Below are 16,189 nucleotides of genomic sequence, written 5' to 3' on the forward strand. Positions count from 1 at the left end.
AGCCTCTGTTAGGGTAAAGAATGTTCAAGAAGCAAGAGCTGTCGTAGCTCCTTAACTAAAATGAATATCCACATCTTACTTATAAAGTTGATAGCCATTCCGATAACACTGGCTGCAGCAAAGATCAATAGACCTAATTACCCTGTCCTGTGTACTCTGAGACTAACCTCTGGGGAAAGGAGTACTGGCGCAAACACTGTGTGCAGCATTAAGTATTAATAACACTCTCAGGTTTTCTGAAAAGATAGGTAAAGTCAGGAAAAAAAAAAAAAAAACCTTTGATTTTTCTGACCATCATTAGGAAACTAACCTGCCCGTGAATGTCAATATTATGTCAATAATTCCAATGCAGAATGAAAGGAGTGTGGTGCACAACCACCCATTAAATAGAAGAACACTAGGTGACATTCCTGATGAGTTTGTATAATTAGTGAGGGTTTGGAGCTAGTGGTGCACGGAGCACCCATCAGCAGACAGCTCTTGGGTTAGTTAAAATTCTGGAGGACATGCCAATGTTTCTTCTTTCCACTCTGCTCCCTAGAATATCCTGAGGAAGCAACTTTCAACTTGCTGTCGACCCAGATCGGGGCAGTGGGTAAATAGCAGATGAACAACAGTAAGATGCTGCTAGGACTAAGCCCAGGCTTGCCAAGCACGGAGGGCCTGGGCCATATAAAAGCCACTCCTGTTCTCTAGGGAAGGATTCAATCACACAAATGTCAGAAATGGAAAGGAGCCGAACATGCCCCTGTATTGAGAAATGCTGAAGAAATGGCCGCACAATGGCATCTTGCAGGCTGTTAGGGCTAAAGGTGAGGTTTGGAGCATGGAGAACTGATAGCTGTGCTTTTAGGGGACATTTTCGGATGCAGAGGTCACTGGAGAAATATGTCAGTTGGCGTGGTGAGTTACCCCATGCTAAGAGAAACCAGATCAAATTTTTGGCTGGTTACCCAGGACACTCCAGGATACCTCCTCTATAATATGATTTTCAACCCACATCCTCTTTCAGCAAAGGGAGTATTTGTTTACCCAGTTTTCCCTTTTCTCTGAAGCACACATACTTTATGGGGCTCCTTGTCAGAAACAGTTCCCCACCCTGGAATGAAATCTGCTGACGTGGTTTCCTCAACTGAGGCTTGTCTGCTCACTAGGAGGGACAAACAGTTTCAATTAAGGACAGCACGTAAGCCTTGTTTGAGATGCTACATTCTGTGAAAACCACAGCAAGCCAGGGCAAAGGCTGAGAGTCAAGCCGTAAGGCCTTCGGAGCAGATTCTTAGTTTTATCAGAATCCCAGAATCCTAGGAGATCAGAGAGGACTTAAGAGACTTCACCCAGCCTGATGGTCTTGGTTGTGTTATTTGCTCCGTGGTGTCCGACTCTTTGAGACCCCATGGACTGTAGCCCGCCAGGCTCCTCTGTCAATGGGATTTTCCAGGCAAGAATACTGGAGTGGGTTGCCATGCCCTTCTCCAGGGGATCTTCCCAACCCAGGGATCAAACTCAGGTCTTCTGCATTGCAGGAGGATTCTTTACCATCTGAGCCACCAGGAAAACCCAACATTTCTAGAAATGAGAGAAAGGAGGTGCTCAGCTTTCCCCAAGCCAGCGACCTTGGCTTTAGATTCCATGTCTCCAGATATCTGAGTTCATAAAAAAATAAGGCATGGCAGCAAGTTTTACATAACATGTCCTCTGCATCCAAACTTTGATAGTTTGATTAAAACAACCAAAAGAAAAAAAAAGAAAGGAAAGAAAACCCAACAAATACAGCACAAATACAGAGAAACTGTTACAAGTCACATGGAACAGAGGAAAAAAGGCAAGACCTGATCCCTGCCCATAGGTGCTTAGATAGAAAAAAACAAAAACAAAAACATAAAAACAGGAAGAAAATGAACAGCTTCATATTTTGCAACACTATAAACTCACAAGTAAAGCACAAGAGTACAAGAGAAATTAGAATATAGTGAGAATTGGGGGAATTGAGACCAAAGAAAGTACAGGAGCTGGAGTGTGAAGGAAGGCTGAATGAATGGGCTCAAACAGTTTAGGATGAGAGAACAGCATGAGTGCAAATGCAGAGGTGGGAGTGAGGTACGCATGATGAGAGCACATTTAGGACAGAGAACCTTGATGTACACATCTTCTGGGAGCCAGGCAAGGTTACAGAGGTCACAGTGGGGACCAGTTTCTGGTAGGTCTGAAAAATCACACAGAAGATTTTATGTGTGGTGAGGTAAGCATTAGGGAGACATCTTATGTTCTTTGGTAGAAAATAATAGCTCTCTCCTGAAAGCTTACAAATGTGCTAGCACTCTGCTAAGCTCCTTACATGGATTATCTCATTGAGTATTCACAATAAGCCCAGGAGGTAGTACTAGCATTACCCCTATTTTCTTAAAGGGGGGAAAAATGAAGATCAGAAATATTAAGCAACTTGAATAGGACTACACAGTGAATAAAAAGAAAAGTCAGAACTGTAACCCAGATATGTCAGATTCCTTGGTGACTCAAAGAGTAAAGAATCCACCTGAAATGCGGGAGACCAGGGTTCTATCCCTGGGCTGGGATGATCCCCTGGAAAAGGGAACAGCTAACCATTCCAGTATTCTTGCCTGGAGAATTCCACGGAGAGGGGAGCCTGGCAGGCTATACAGTCCATGGGGTCACAAAGAGTTGGACACGACTGAGTGAATAACACTTTCACTTTATGTCAGATTCCACTGCCCATAAACACTATGCTCTTAAATAGCTTGCTTTATGTGATGGGGGTAACTTTCAAAAAATAAGTATGACATTATTATAAAACAGAGAGGGTTAGGAAGCAATGATACTGGTTAAGAGCAACCTCAAGGGACTTTGGGATTCCCAGGTGGCTCAGTAGTAAAGCATCTGCTTACCAATGCAGAAGACTCAGTTTCGATCCCTGGGTTGGGAATATTGCCTGGAAAAGGAAATGGCAACCCATTCCAATATCCTTGCCTGGGAAATCCCAGAGAGAGAAGAGCCTGGTGGGCTACAGTCTATGGAGTTGCAAAAAGTCAAGTATCACTGAGTGACTGAGCACACATGCACAAGGGACTTCCCTGGCGGTCCAGTGGCTAAAACTCCATGCTCCCAATGCAGGGAGCCCGGGTTCAATCCCTGGTCAGGGAACAAGATCTATCATATCACAACTAAAGAGCCCCCATGCTGTAATGAAGACCTGGCATAGTCAAACAAATTTAAAAAAATTTTTTTAAAGAATAACCTCAATAATCCAGTCAACTAGGAGAAGAGGTTCCAAGGAAAGGTAGTGAAAATTAAGAACAGAGAAAGGATAAACCCTAGAGACAATGGTGATGCAAAGGGGAAAGCACAAGATTCCTAGGAGAAGGTAGGGGAGGGGTAAAATGAGTAGTTTGCAGAGAGGTGGTACAAAGATTAAATTTTAGACATGTTGACTTTGAAAGAACAATGGAAAATGTCCAGTGGAAAGCTGAAGGTGTGGGCTTGAAGATATACCTTTGTTTTATGCATGGATCACTAAAGAAGTCTGCCAAGCCATTCCCCAGAAAATGTACACTTGTGTGTACTTGAAATTTTGCTTCACAGTTCATAGGGCCAGCAACTCTTCAAAACCCACTCACAATACCTTTGTTATAAGCCATGAGTAATAAATTGAGAATGAAGATAGGCAGACTGGGGAGCTTCATTCATAGTGGGTATCACATGAACTTCTCTTGACTTCCAGGATCCTCCCTTTCTGATTCCCTCCTTCCTGTCTGATCACTACTTCTCCATTTCTTTCTTTCGCTCCTACTCTTTTCCCTGTCCAGTAAAACTGGGAGTTAACCAAGAATCTAGCATATCCTTGACCCTCTTTTGTTCTCTGTACAGATTCAGTTGGTTGGTTTTTATAGAGATTTTGTGAATATTAAATGAAATAATAGGTGTAATTTGAAGGGCACAGTCCCTGGTTTGTATATCACTCCTAGAAGTGGTAGCCATGATAATAAGTTGAGAAAAACAGAAGAAAGACATTGATTGAATGAGACAAAGAACAAGCATTCCTAGAAATGGTAGCCATGATAACAAGCTGAGAAAAACAGAAGAAAGAAATTGGTTGAATGAGACAAAGAACAAGCTTCGGCAAGTTTCAAATAAGAGTGGTATTAGAGAAGCCCAAGGAGAAGAGCATATCACAGAAGGAGGAAGAGGATTCTTAGTGGTGTGAGGTGCCTCAACAAGACCAAAGGAACAAGGTTAGATTTTACTTGAATTGTCTCAAGCTCAAATCAGGAAAGAAGACTCACCTTACTCCTGGTCAAAATAATACTTCCCAAGATGCACAGTGGGGATTAATCGCCTCTCCTATAAGGTACCTCATGATGACACAAGAACACACTTGTTGCAGTGGTAGTCATGGATGCTACAGTTTATAAGTTAACCGTCATCACGAGAAAATGTGGAAAATGAGCCCTCCAAAAATATATATCAAACTCGGAATACAGTGTTCAAGCTGAAAATTCAGAAGTCAAGCATCTCTCAGAAGCCAATTCTCCTCTAATCAGGTCCAGAGGCAAGAAAGTCATGCAAACATGCCTCTGGCAGCATTTAAATGAAACAGCATCCTCTTATCAGTTCCCAACCTGGCCTCTCTCAGATATGCTTCTCAACATACAAGTAAGTGCCATGCTCCTACATTTGCAAATAGATTAATCAGGTCTCATGAAAAACTGGCAGAGTTTCTTCAGCTTTCAAGGGGTCAGATCTTAGTTACCTAAACTAAGTTTGATGGGCCACATACCAAGAGAGTTATATCCGTTGGAGCTTCTTATTTATAGTTTTTCCTTTAAAATTTTTGACTACTTCTAGGGACCTATTAAGTGAAACTAGAGCTCTACTGCTTGACTTTAAGAATGTAGGGTTAAATTCTACCAGATCTGTTCCTGAATCACATGTGAGAAGTCAGTAGGACTCCTGGGGAAGGAAATGCTTATTTTTCCCCGGCAACTGGGATTTATCACTAGAATATGTGCATGGAAGAGGGAGGAGGTGGAGAGTATTTGAACCACTTCTGTAAATAAACAACTCAGTGAGTATGATGCATAATTCCAAAAATTTGCATCTGCAAATTTGCATTTCAGATTTCTCAAAAATTATAATACGAGCTAGTTGGCTTTTCATTCCTGCTTCCCTCCTCCCGTGATCATCCCCAACTTCAGCTGTGATTCACTAAATATTTCTTCCCATTGGAAATTATAAAGTGATATCCTAGCTCATTGTTTCATTTTACACTGAATTTCATTGGGTTTTCAGACATTTACACTGTCAGCTCTCCTTCCCTTACTGTAAAATCCTTTTTATTGACAATTCAATCATGTCAAGTTTGGAACAGGAGAGGCACTGATTTGATCAGCTATCATTGGATTTACAATATATAAATGACAGCACCATATCTGGCCCTCGTCTAAAGCAGCTGCCTTTTATCGATTTATATTCCACTAGCAAGGAAGAAAAACTGCAGCACCATGTAGTGGTATGGTCTGAGATCAATACCAATTTTTTTCTTAATGACACAAAGGCCAAGATAAGGACAGCATAAGTCAAAGCTAGACAGATCAAATTTGTCCGATATCCCTTTCAATTACCAAAGAACATGCACAGGGATGTATAACATTAAAGCAAAGGAGAATATTATTCCAAGTGGTTTAAAATTACGACATCAAACAAGACAGAGTAGCATCCTCCCCAAGATATGGAATTGAAATGAGCTGAGAATGGAGGCCCACCCTCCCCATGTTAGTCTAAAGCAGCTGGGCATTTCCAGAGTTAGCCTAACTACTAGACTTCAGAGCGCTGCTTTAGCTGTGTAATCCCAACAAAGACGATTTAAACCAGGACTCCAGAACAAGGAAATGGAAACCCACTCTAGTATTCTTGCCTGGGAAATCCCATGGACAGAGGAGCCTGGCAGGCTACAGTCCACGGGGTTGCACAGAGTTGGACATGCCTTAGTGACTAAACAACAACAACCAGAACCAAACATCCTGAATTCCTTAGATGTTGATATTGAACGACAGGTAATGAAGAGTGAAATAGACTGGTTGCTCCCCAGAATATAATACTTGTTGCAGGAAACCAAAAAGGAGATTACCCAAACAGCTTAACAAGATCAACAGAGTGGTTGGCCACATCTAATCTGGGTAAGTTGTAAAGTTATGGCTATCTCCACTATGGCAACAAAAGGCTGCCCAATCCCCTTGGGAATCTGGGGTGATTCTGTAGTTCAGCAAAAAAAAAAAAAAAAAAGGAGCTGGGTCGAAGTCAAAGCAGTTCTTTCTAAAACTGATGTGCCACAACCCCAACCCCACATCAGTTCAGTTCAGTCGCTCAGTCATGTCCGACTCTTTGCAACCCCATGGATTGCAGCACGCCAGGCTTCCCTGTCCATCACCAACTCCCAAAGCTTGCTCAAATTCATGTCCATCGAGTCGGTGATGCCATTCAACCATCTCATCCTCTGTCATCCCCTTCTCCTCCCACCTTCAATCTTTCCCAGTATCAGGGTCTTTTCCAATGAGTCAGTTCTTTGCATCAGGTGGTCAAAGCATTGGAGCTTCAGCTTCAGCATCAGTCCTTCCAATGAATATTCAGGACTGATTTCCTTTAGGATTGACTGATAAAGCCAGCTCTAAGGAATGCTGGAATGGAGAATGCCTTAGTGATTTTCTCTCCTGATAGTTAAAAAAAAAAACAAACTTGCTACCAACACTGAAGGAGGCAGTGGCTTCTCCTCATTAAATGATGTGCCTATTCTCTTTGCACATCTTTCTGATAGTGTCCTCTCCAACATAACACAAACATGGTCAGGCACTTTACATAACAAAAGATGAGATAAATTACAGATAAAATAGAAGTGTTCACGAGAAGCACAACGATATCTTGAGAGGGCTTTTTTGAAATATGTTGTGAAGGGAATTCAAATATCTAATCAGTGGCATAATAGATGATGTCTGAATTCCTTCCAGTCCTAAAGTTCTATGTTTCTAAGTATCAACAGCTCACATGCCCTATTGCTAGTGGGAAAAAAACAGTAAAAAGAGCATAAGTCTTTGGAACCAAACTGACTTGGGTCTATGACTAGACTCCGCAACTTACTAGCAATGTGATCTTAGGCAAAGTACTTAGCCTCTCTGTGCATCAGTGGCAGGCACAATAGGTGTGCTGTACATAATATCTCATTTGATCCTCATAACAATTCTATTAGATTGTTATGTCCATTTTTATATGAAAAAACTGGTTCAGTGAGCTTAAGTAAACTTGCTCAAAGTCATACATAGTTGTAGAGTTTATATTTAAACCACGGTCAAGATGGTTCTAAAATCAACTTTTACCACCGCTTCCATCAGGCTACCATCAAGACTTCCATCAGCCCTTCGAGTTCAATCTAAGCCTGAGTTATTTTCTTCACTGTCCCTCTGGTTACTGAGAAATCAGGTTTGGGCCACATAAAGCTAACCAGAACAGAACTGTATAATCCCATCTACAGAGTGAGCAGTCAATGACGACTTAGATACCTGCTCAGGAAACACTTAGAATTAAAACATGGAAACCTCACTTCTTCAAGCCATGATTGTTATCAATGTCACCATTAATAATATGTCTAATTGTGGAGAAACAAGTGTCTCAACACTAAGGGCAAAAAATGGACACTGTAACAAGAATACAAAGGGCAGCATAAGACATATATTTTATTTAGTCTATTTGAACTTGATTTTACAGTAGTGCTGCTAATGCATTTTTTCCTTGCCAATTAGTACAATACTTATTGATCATGATGTCATATGATGCAGTTTAGCCAGGGGTAGCAGAAGCAGCTATTTCAACCTGGTGTGAAGTAATCATAAATAGAATGCCTTGTTTTCCATAAAATGTCATGCTAGGACTTTGAGTGACAGTAATGCTGGGGCCATCAGATAAATTATGGGACTGCGAAGTTTGCTAAGACCATACTAGTAGTTAGCACAACCGAAAAGTCAGGAAGCCAAAGAGATTATGCAGAGATAAAGAAAGATACAGACATCAGAATTCAGAGCAGGCAGTGGAGTCATGTGTTTGAGTGGAGTAAACGGGAGAAGTCCATACAAAAAATCATTCTTTGAGGCACTTAGCTTGAACCAGATACTCTTAAATACCTTCTCTCACAGAAAAAATACACCAGTTATGTCTTCAGCTAGTAGCAAAGAGGGAAAAGATATCTGGCTGAGCAAAACAGACACAGGAATAACTAGCTGGTAGGTGGGAGACAGTACAGAAGTGTGATGAGGCACTCTGGCAATAGAGTCTCAAAATGACTGTGGTCAAAGTTATGATTGAGAAAATATACCAGGAAGCTAGTCCAATTGCCAGCACACAATAGGATCTCAACACATTTTTTAAGTCCTGCAAAAGAGATTATGCCTAAAAACCAAAGGATGAAAATTTCCAAGTGTATGCAAAGTGATCTTTCTAGTCACACATCTACAAAGCAACATTTTTTATAAAATCATATTTTTCAACACATAATAATTAAAAATGAGGATAAGTTAATAACCAAGGATAACCTCAAAACAGCTTATTTTGGAAATGCAAATGTACACTAATTACTGCCAGCTAGCAACATGTCTACTACAATGACTAATATGTTTTCTGACTTCATAAGAAAGAAAAAAGAATTTTGGTTAAATCTACACCAATTATTCATATTTTGAATTTCTATATAATCCTGGCACCTTCTTAACTGGCCCAAATAAGTGAAGAACAGCAATGTCACAATCCTTGTACTGTCAATTGTATCTATCATTCAGGAATGTTAGCACACTGATGATTCCGTTCAAATTGTGGTGGAATGGAGAGTTACCTTATATCTCCTTTGAAGCCCTGCCATCCTTTTTTCTTAGATTGTGTACTTAATAGAGACAACCTGGGGCTAGAGAGAAACAAATCACTTAGAGTCAGAAAACCTGAGACTAAGGCCTAGTTCTACCACTTACTAGATGAGCTAACTTTCTGTGCCTCAGATCCCCCACCTACATTAACTCAGGTTACCTCTCTCAGTGTAGATATTATTCATCTTTATATCTGATACTGACATGAAAATTCTGCCAGACAAACAGTGAGCAGATGCCCTAGAAACATTTGTTGCTTGGTGATGAAAATTTCAAAAAAACCTAACAGTTGACCCTGGAAGTTTTTGTTTGCCAGAAAGACGTGCGTATTAAAAACAAATATTATAATAATTCTACATTATCACACCCCTCAAAATCATTTTATCAAAATAGATTGCCTTGAATTTATTTATTTTTAAAATAATTTCATTTTTATTTTTTTAAACTTTAAAAAATGCTTTATTAAACCTTGTAACAATTCTAAGATAGGCATTATTACTATTTTTAATTGTAGTGTAATTGCTTTACAATGTTATGTTAGTTTCTACTGTACGGCAGCATTAATAACCTGTATGTACACATGTATCCCCTCCTTCCCACCCCTCTAGGTCATCACAGAGCACTGAGCTGAGTTCCCTCTGATACAGCAGGTTCCCACTAGCTAGCTATTTTACACACGGTATTGTATGCACGTCAGTCCTACTTTCCCAATTCAGCCCAGCTTCCCCTTCCCCCTTGTGTTCACATGTCCATTCTCTACATCTCTATTCCTGCTCTGCAAATAGATGCATCTGTACCATTTTTTTACATTCCATATATATGTGTTAATATACAATGTTTTTTTCTCTTTCTGACTTACTTCACTCTGTATGACAGACTCTAGGTTCATCTACATCACTGTAAATGACCAAATTTTGTTCCTTTCATGGCCAAGTAATATTCCACTGTGTATATGTACCAAGAACTTCTTTTATGAATTGGCATCACTTGACCTAGAAAACAGGTAACTATATACTGCAGAGACCATGCATTTTACCTTCCTAAAGAACATACGTAAGTAACACATGCCAAACATTCAAACATATTTAGAAGATACAATTAACCTAATCACCATAGGATATTAAAAGATCCAGAGTCTCACAGTATAACATACAAAATGTCCAGGATATGACCAAAAATTACTTAGCATACAAAAACTAAAATAAAGCAAAAAACAAAACAACTCACAAGGGCAAAAATGATCAATCTTATCTCGCCAACACTGAGATAACAAAGATGATAGAGTTGTCAGACAAAGATATTAAAGCAGTTATAAAAATGCTGCAAAAAAATAAGGATAAACTCTCTTGAAAGGAATGGAAAGATAGTATGTTTCTGCAAAGAAATAGAAGGCATAAATAAGATCAGACAGAAAGTTTAGGTCTGAGCAACACAATAAAAAAAACTAAAGAAGCGAAAAACTTCACTAGGTTCATTCAATGGCAGAATGGAGATGACAAAGATAAGGCAATATAAATTCTCCAATCTGAATAACAGAGAGGAAAATAATTGAAAATGAAAATGAACATAGGCTTATGGAGGAAAGATAAAACACAAAGTCTAATATTTGTACCATCAGAGTCCAAAAAGATAAGGAAGAGTGTACAGAAAAACATAAATAAATAGAAGAAAAAATTTACCCCAATTTGACAAAGTACATAAATTTACACATTCAAGAAGCTCAGCAAACATTGAACTGGATAACACCAAAGAGATCTGTAGTCAGGCATATAATAAACTGCTGAAGTTAAAGACAAAGAAAAAAAATCTTGAAACTGGCCAGAGAAAACTAATATATTGCTTACAAGGAAATAACAATTTGAATGACTATGGATTTCTCATGTGAAACCATGGAGGTAAGAAAAAAAGCAGCACATTTTTTAAACTGCAGAAAAGAACTATCAACCCATAGTTCTCTATCTAGTGGAAATATTTTTTAAGAAATGAAGATGAGAAAAAAACATTCTCAGGTGATGGAAAACTATGAGAATTCACAGCCACTGAACTGCTATAAAGGGAGTCCTTTGTAGAGAAGGGAAATGATACCAGAAGGAAAATTGGAAAATCAAGACTGAAGTAAGAGACACAAAAATAATGAATATCCAGATAAATAAAATATACTATTTTCCTCTTCTTGAGTTCTTTAAAATACGCTTCACAATCAAAAGCAACCATTACAGCAATGTCTGGCAAGATTTTCAATATATTTGGATAAAATAATACAATATAAAAAGAGAATATAAAAGGGATCTATACAGTGAAGATTTCTGCATTCAGCTTAGGTTGATAAACTATGGATTGTAAAAACTGTGAAAAGTAGAGTATGCATATTCTAATCTCTAGAGTAATGACTGGAAAAAAAAAATAATGACCCCAATCTACAGGAAGAAACACAGAACACCAGCAAAGGTTAACTCCATAGGTAAATATAAAAAAGAATATAAATGTATTTTTTAATAATTATTTTCCCCTCCAACTTTATTTAAAAAACAAGGGCATAAAGCAAACATTATAAATCTGTGTTTGGAAACACAATGTATAATACATAATTTATGAAAATAATAGCATAAAGAAGAGGGAGGTGCAAAGTTTTTATATATTACTTTAAGATGATATTAACCTGAAATAGATCATCCAAAATTAAGAAGATAACTCTATGATAATCTCCATGAGAAAAGAATCTGAAAAAGAATGAATATATATATATACGCATAACTGAATCACTTTACTGTACTAACACAATATTGTAAATCACTAACAATTGAAACTAACACAATACTGTAAATCAACTATTTGCCAATGAAATTTTTTTAAGTAAAAAACCTTAGAAATAAAAGGGTTTTTTCCTTTGGTAATGGAGGGAAAAAGAAAAAAAACAAGAAAACAAATGTTCAGCATAAGCAAACCTATAGCGACAGAAAATAAATTAGTAGCTGCCTAGGACTAGAGGGAATGGCAGCACTGGAGGTCATGGCTAGGAGGTGCAAGATTTCTTTTGGGTAATGAAAATACTCTAAAATTGATTGTTATTATGGATGCACAACTCTGAATATATTAACACTAAACGCCACTGAACTGTATACTTTAAATGGGTGAATTGTGTAGTATGTAAATTACATCTCAAAAAGCTGCTAAGAAAAAGAGCAAAAAAAGAATAGGACAAGCACTAAGAAAATAACTAGATACTCTACAGCAGAAGTGACAAGGGAATTAAATTGGCATAGTAAAATAACATATATTTAAAACAAAACAAGTCAGAAATGGAAGAATACTAGAATAAGAAAAGATATAAGACATGGAAAATTAATAATAAAATGACAGATGTAAATGATACCTTTTATTAGTAATTAGTAATCACATTAATGTATTAGTAGGGGCTTCCCGCATAGTTCAGTTGGTAAAGAATCTGCCTGCAATGTGGGAGACCTGGGTTCAATTCCTGGGTCGGGAAGTTCCCCTGGAGAAGGAAATGGCAACCAACTCCAGTATTCTTGCCTGGAGAATCCTATGGACAGAAGAGCCTGGCAGGCTACAGTCATGGGATCACAAGAGTTGGACACAACTTAGTGTTATCTTTCTTTCTTTCTTAATCACATTAAATGGAAATTTGTTACACTAATCGAAAGACAGAGATTGACGAAATGGATATAAAAATAATCTAACTATATTTTGTCTACAAGAGACACACTTTAAATTTAAAAAAACAAATATTTTCCAAGTAAATGGATGGAAAAAGATATAGATATACCATGAAAACAGTAATCAAAAGAGAGCTTGAGTGGCTATGCTAAATTATTACACTAATAACACTATCAAAAATTGTTACTAGACACAAAGGACATTTTATAAAGTTAAAAAGTTAATCCAACAAGATATAACAATTATAAACATATCTGCGGACTTCCCTGGTGGCACAGTGGATAGGAACCTACTTGCCAATGCAGGGGACATGGGTTCAATCTCTGTCTGGGAAGATACCACATGCCAAGAAGCCCATGCATCACGACTACTGAGCCTGAGCTCTAAAGCCTGCGAGCTGCAACTACAAAGCATGTGTACCATAACTAATGAGGCTGAATGCTGCAACTCCTGAAGCACATGTGCCTAGAGCCCATGCTCCGCAACAAGAGAAGCCACTGCAATGAGAAGCCCGCAGCAAAGAGTAACTCCCACTGGCTTCAACTAGAGAAAGCCCACACAAAAGCAATGAAGACCCAGTGCAGCCAAAAACAAATAAATAATCATCAACAAACATATCTGAATCTAATAACAGAAACCAAAATACATGGAACAAAAGATGACAGAATTAAAGAAAGCAATACAAAATTCAACAGTAGTTGAAGACTTCAACAACCCATTTTCAATAATCAACATATAGCACAACTAGACAGGAGATGAGCAGAGAAACAAAGGCACAAGCAACACTATTAACCAACCAGACTTAACATTTCTACAATGCTCCCTCCAAAAACAGTAGAATACATATTCTGTACAAGTGTCCATGGAACATTCTTCAGGATAGACCACAAATCTACAACAATTTTTACAAAGATTGAAATGATACACAGGATTTTCTGACCATAATGGAGTGAAATTAGAAATCATTAACAAAAGGAAATTTGCGAAATTCACAAAATATGTGGACATTAAAAGCAAAAGGTATTCTTTTTAATGGCTGAGTAATATTCCTTGTGTATGAGATGGATAAAACTGGAGCCCATTATACAGAGTGAAGTAAGCCAGAAAGATAAAGACCAATACAGTATACTAACACATATATATATGGAATTTAGAAAGATGGTAGCAATAACCCTATATGCAAGACAGCAAAAGAGACACAGATGTACAGAACAGACTTTTGGACTCTATGGGAGAAGGCGAGGGTGGGATGATCTGAGAGAACAGCACTGAAACATGTATATTATCAACTGTGAAACAGATCGCCAGTCCACGTTGGATGCATGAGACAAGTGCTCGGGGCTGGTGCACTGGGACGACCCAGAGGGATGAGATGGGGAGGGAGGCGGGAAGGGGGATCAGGATGGGGAACACATGTAAATCCATGGGTGATTCATGTCAATGTATGGCAAAAGCCACTACAACACTGTAAAGTAATTAGCCTCCAACTAATAAAAATAAATGGAAAAAAAAAAGCTAAAAGCAAAAGGTAGAAAATAATTTACCATGCCAACAGTAATCAAAAGAAAACTGGAGTGCCTATTTTAAAACCAGAAAATGTAGATTATAGAGCAAAAAGAATGATCAGAATATCACATTACATAATGACAAGAGTCAATCCACCAAGAAAGCCTACCAATTATAAATGTGCATGCACGTAACAAAAGGGCTTCAAGATACATGAAGATATAATACAGTAAAAATGTGAATTCTCCCCAAATTGATCTATAGACTTAACATGATTCCAACCAAAATTTGTCTAAGATTTTCTCTGTACACACAGACAAGCTGATCTTAAAATTCCTATGGAAATCCAAAATACCTAGAACAACCAAAGCAATTTTGAAAAAGAAAAATGAAATTAAAGCAATCACAGCACACAATTTTAAGTCTTCCTTAAAGTTCTAATAGTATAGACAGTACAGTACTGATATAGATCTATGGAATAGAACTGAGAGTCCAGAAATAGATCTACACAAATATGACCAATTGAGTTTTGATAAGAGTTCAAAGGTGATTTAATGGAGCAAAAACAGTCTTTTCTGCAATGGTGTTTGAGTAATTGCACACATGGACTGAAAAATAATGAACCTCTCCCTAAAATCATGTCTTACACAAAAATTAACTCAAAATTGATTACAGATCAAAAAAAATTGATTATAGATCTAAATGTAAATTGCAAAACTATAAAACTTTTAGAAGAGAACATATGTGAGAAAATATTTTGACCTGGGTTTGGGCAAAGAGTTCTTGTAAATGACACCTAAGGCATAATCTATCACAGAAAAAAATGATCACTGGACTGATTCATCACAAGTAAAACTTTTGCTCTGAGAAAGAGACTTTTAAATTTTATCTTAATTTATTTATTATTTCTTTCTTTATTTGGCTGTGCCAGGTCTTAGCTGGGCACTCCGGATTTTTGTTGTGACATGTTGGATTTCTTATTTCTTTTTGTCTTTTTTTTTTTTAAGTTGCAGCATGAAGGTCTAGTTCCCCAATCAGGCACTGAACCTGGGCCCCGTGCTTTGGGTGCAAGGAGTCTTAGCCACTGAACCACCAGAGAAACCCTGAGAAAGAAAGTTTTAAAGAGAACAAAAAGACAAGCTACAGAGTGGAAGAAAATATTTGCAAATCATATTTATTACAAGGGATTTATATTTACGGTATATGAAGAGACCTCGTGTAATAGATCTTCAAGGGCGTTATCCTGAGAGAAAAAAAAATCCTAAATGGTTACTGTCAAATTCCATTGATATGATGTTCTTGAGGTGACCAAATTAAAGTGTTAGAAGAGAGATCACTGGTTACTACATGTTAGTGTTGAGGGAAGAGTATGACCATCAAAGAGTAACACAAGGGAGTTTACTCATGATGGATCAGTTTAGTATCCTGGTTTTCATGATGTGTATCCGAACTGACACATGTAATAAAATTTCAGAGAATGATACATGAAAAAGGATGTGTAAAAATTAGTGAAACCTTAATTAAATCTATACCTGAGTTAACAGTACTATGCCAGTGCCAGTTTTCTGGTTTTGACAATGTACTAAGGTTATGTAAAATATTATCATTGGGTCAATCTAGGTGAAGGGTACATAGAAAATCTCTGTACTGTTTTTGTAATTTCTTGTAATTTGTAAACTTTTTCAAAATTAAAAGTTGTACAAAAAGAGCTCAGCAATATGAAAACAAACAATACCAATTTAAAAATGGACAAACAACTTGAAAAGACATTTTGCTAAAAAGGATACATATATGACCAGTAAATACATGAAAAGATGTTCATATCATCAGCTACTGCAGGAATGCGAATTAAAGTCACTGTTGAGATACCATTATACTCCTATTAAAATGACTAAAATAAATATTGCTGACAATATACCAAGTGCTGACTAGGATCTGAAGTGACAGCAACTCTCATCCATTGCTGGTGGGAATGCAAAATGGTACAGCTACTCTGGAAAACCATTTGTCAGTTTCTGATAAAGTTAACCATATACTTATCATATGATCCAGAAATTCCACATCTAGGCATTTATCCCAGAGAAATG

The 16,189-nt window shown here is 37.7% G+C and overlaps 1 protein-coding gene across 1 annotated transcript in view; it reads right to left on the bottom strand.

Moving 5' to 3' along the window:
- Window positions 1–16,189, bottom strand: part of GPC3 (glypican 3) — a 436,510-nt gene that overhangs the window by 277,341 nt on the left and 142,980 nt on the right. The window lies entirely within an intron of this gene.

Source organism: Dama dama, chromosome X (genome assembly GCF_033118175.1).
Source record: "Dama dama isolate Ldn47 chromosome X, ASM3311817v1, whole genome shotgun sequence".
Taxonomy (NCBI): Eukaryota; Metazoa; Chordata; class Mammalia; order Artiodactyla; family Cervidae; genus Dama; species Dama dama.